This window comes from Agelaius phoeniceus, chromosome 29 (assembly GCF_051311805.1).
Source record: "Agelaius phoeniceus isolate bAgePho1 chromosome 29, bAgePho1.hap1, whole genome shotgun sequence".
Classification (NCBI taxonomy): domain Eukaryota; kingdom Metazoa; phylum Chordata; class Aves; order Passeriformes; family Icteridae; genus Agelaius; species Agelaius phoeniceus.
Genome location: NC_135293.1, coordinates 5,664,674 through 5,668,621, shown reverse-complemented (window position 1 = coordinate 5,668,621; position 3,948 = coordinate 5,664,674). Strand labels below are relative to the sequence as shown.

Genomic DNA, 3,948 nt, shown 5'->3' with positions numbered 1-3,948 from the left:
TTTTGTTTCAGATTCTTCTTGTTCTGAAGTGGTTTCTTGTTCAGCTGGCGTAGTTTGTTCAAACACATGATATTGCTGCCAGTGTTTTTTCTGTAACCCTTTCCTTACCCCAACAGACCTGCCCCACTGACCTGACTTTATTGGCTCCAGCAGGATGCAGTAAGCCATTTTCTCCTAAGTGCCTGCAAATCCCACAGGCTGAAAGGAGAGGAGACATTGCTCAGAGACAATGATGCTGACACACATACAGACAAATGACACCAAAGTAATTTCATTGTGTACATTTCAAAAAAATCCTTGTTCCTGGAACATCTTTTCAGTAGAAGTTGTGTTCAACAGAACAAGGAGAGTTGACAACACGAGTTGCAACTGGAGAAATTCTGACCAAAGAGAAAGGGTTGGTTCAGACCCTTGAGAGAGATGCAGCATTGGACAGAGGTCCAGAGATATAACAAGATCTCTGCCCTGGGAAACCTTACACAACTCAGCTAAACAAGGTCCAAAGACACCAAAGGCAGCCCTCAGGTTAGCCCAACCCTGAGCAGCTGGTTGCCACAGAAACTCCACAGGTTCCTTCTAACCTCAATCCCTCTGTGAGTATGAACTACCAAGTTCTCCTAGAAAAGCCTTATCTCATTCCTTCACATTCATCATAGTCATATTTTGAGAGGTCCCAGGACCCAGATAGAACCAAAAGAGGATTTTTTTTTTTCTCTCAGGAAATACCAGTGGAAATGTGAAGATAGAAATACCCTCACCAACACTGAAAAATGCCACCCATCCCTCTTTATAATCCAGACAGATCCAGATCTGTTTGGGGGTACTGATTTCAGGAAGGAGAGTGTGATCAGGAGAGGTGAGAGCTAGGAGGTACCCTGCCAACAGCCCCCCTGCCCAGCTGCCTTTCTCTGGCTTAAATTCAAGCCAGAGAATATAATTCTTCTTTTTCACATATTCTATAAAGTCCCCCCATGGCCCATCCTCCTGCATCCATCACCTTCACCTCCCAGTAGTGTCTCCCTGAAGGTGAAGCCATCACAGCCCAGCACACAGCGTAGGTTAAATCTCTCAGGGATGTCCTGTTGTGTGTCACCTCATTTCACACTTTTGCCATCATCAGACAGGACAAGGTGCCAGTGGGCTGTGTCTGGATCCAGAACCATGTTCACTGCAGGTGAGAGGGAACCAACACATCAGGGCAGAGCTCATCCCAGGGGAGCTCTTGGTGGGGGCTGCCTAAGGAAGAAGCAGAGTGGGAGAGGGAGATGGCACACTGTGGCAGGGGAATATGCATGTCCTGGGTAGCAAGATGTGGGTGGAGGTGTGTATTCTATTACCATCTGTTAGAGGTGGGCAATTATCTTCTGTTAATTGGGCAGTTTATCTCTTCCACAACCAATCCTCCCTCCAGGGAGATATCTGCTGTTAATGGGCCATTGAGTCTCACTGATAAAATTACATTATCTCATTGTGAGATGCTCCACCCGGGGGAGGAGCCAAGCATTCCTACCTGGATATAATCTGAGATTTGGAAGACCCTAGTCAGCCTTTTCCACTGGATTCCCAGAGGAAGACCAGGCCCATCTACACCCCCACTGGATCTTCAGAGGAAAACTCCAGCCTTCTACAGGATCACTGCTTCAACAGAGCCACACCTGTCACTGCAGGAGGACTGCAGCCACCACACTTTCTGTGGATCTGCAATGATTGTCCTTAAAATTACAAAATTGATTCATTTAAAGTAATTGCATTATATGTATCCAAACCATTTCCATCCCAAATATCCCCCAGAAATGCAACTGAATACTTCCATTTGAAGATTTCTCCAGTTTCTGGAAAATGGAAAGTAAAACTTACCTATTTTTTTCTGATGCTTTCCCATGAAGAAAACAAAGAAATGCAAATAATTTAAAAATCATCCCTTCCACCAAGCACTGATTAACCTCCAGCAGGTTACAGTCACCCACATGGCAGAAGGGCTGCAGGGACTGATGTGCCTCAAAGCATGTGCTGCTGCAGTGCATTTTGGTATATGCTTAGTCCAGTTCACCATTGCATCTCTGCTCTGATATATTTCCAGCCCCAAATCAATCATTGTTGTGTTGCATTAAGTAGTTTATTTATTATAAACTAGTTATTATTTTGCACTGGGTGATTGGAATTGTGCACTGAGTTGTTTTTATATTGCACTGAGTGGTTTGTTTGTATGACATGGCTTATCCTTTCTCCCCTCTCCTCCAAAGCCCTGTGGTGCTGGTCTTAGCCCAGGTTACTTCCTCCTCTCGCCCCCCCATCAGTTGTGTCCCATTGGCTGTAGCCCCTCTCCTCTGCCCCCCTTCCCCTGGGTTTAAAATCTCCCACCATGAGCCATTCCTGCTCTTTCTTCTCCTGGACAGCTCCATCCCAGGCTCTCTTTCTTTTCCTGGACGCCATTACCTCTCTCCCAGACTCTCTCTTTCCCTGGAGGTGTTCCAGAATAAAACTGTGGGACATTCGTCCTGAGAAGAAGAGCGTCTCTCGTCTTTTGCTTTTATCCTTGTGGTGAAGCTGGGGTCCAGGTGTTATAGATGGATAATGAGATGATTGGCTCTCACAATTAAAAGATAACTATTGTGTGAATATTAAGAAAAGCTTTAGTAATGTACAGTTATGTTATTGTAGTTTAGATGTCCTCTGTTCTCCCCTGTATTGTGACCATCAGACAGGCTGGGTTGTCTAGGACAGGTACAGAGAAGGTGTGCACGTGTGTCCCTTGCATGGGACAGCTGGGAATGGAAAAGCTTGGTGCTTAGGGGGTGAGGCATGGCAACACCTGATCTCCAATCCAGTTACAAGAAAGCAGTTTCCAATGGTAAATGGCAAAGAAGAGCTGACTGACAGACTTTGGAGGGGCCAGGGCTGGCTGATGCAACCCCCAGGGGTATAAAAGACTGAGCATCCATCTTGAAGATGAACTGGCCACATGGTGTGCATGAGGGGCAGCTCCCAGCGCTGCAGCTTTTTCCTTATGTAGTCCTTTGCTGTATTTTTGTTAAGTTTTAATAAACCTTTTTAAATTTTCAAAGTGAGCAGTTGTGTCTCACACAGAACTCGCCAAACCAGACCCCCACGAGGCTCTCAATCCAACAAATCATCCAGTGAAAAAGGAGCTTTCCTGTGACACAAGGGAAAATAAAAAATGCATTCAATATCTTTAGGTGCTAAATTGAGACACAAGGATTTCTTTCTCATACTAAACCTGTAGGACAGGATTTTACAGTGGGGGAGACTAAGGGCATAAGTTGGTTTTCCCTTTTTCATTTAGTTCCAGTGTTTATTTCAGCCAGGGGTCTGTAGAAACTCTGCCACACTGAAGGCTGTTCCTTTTCCCCCCGGCCTGTACTTCCCGATGGAAGCGATGGATTTAGGAGCACAGCTGCACAAACCCTATCAAAATCACAGCTGTTTGCACACAGAAATGGAAATGGAATGGAGATGGCCGTGTGCTGAAATGGAAATGGAATGGAGATGCCCAGCTGCTGAACACGCCCTGGGGGCCTCTGCTGAGCTCAGCTCCCTGGGCACAGTGGGGGCGATGCCCTGGGCTCGGCTCAGCTGATACTGGTACTAAAGGGCTGAGAGGGATGGGCTGCAGCGACAGGAGAGTTCCTGGGTCACACCTCTGCTCAGGATGATGCTGCTCTCCCCTGCAGAGCCCACTGTCATCCAGGGTAGTGTCTTCCCAGTGGGATGGAAGCTGTCACCCACGGAATCTGGCTGTGGGTACCAGCTGGCTGAGCTGCAGGACACCTGCATCCCCCCAGCCTCGTGGTGCTCCAATGTGATGTACAGGGCAGATCCACTGGCTGAGGGAACAGAGAGACCCCAGGTGAGCCTGTGGGATGCTGGATATTGGGGTATGTGGTGATTTGGCTGTTTCACTTCCTGACAACGACAAACTTTGACCCA

General features: G+C 47.1%; 1 pseudogene; it reads right to left on the bottom strand.

Moving 5' to 3' along the window:
* Positions 1-564: 564 nt before the first annotated feature.
* Positions 565-3,948, bottom strand: LOC129131394 (E3 ubiquitin-protein ligase TRIM39-like; annotated as a pseudogene).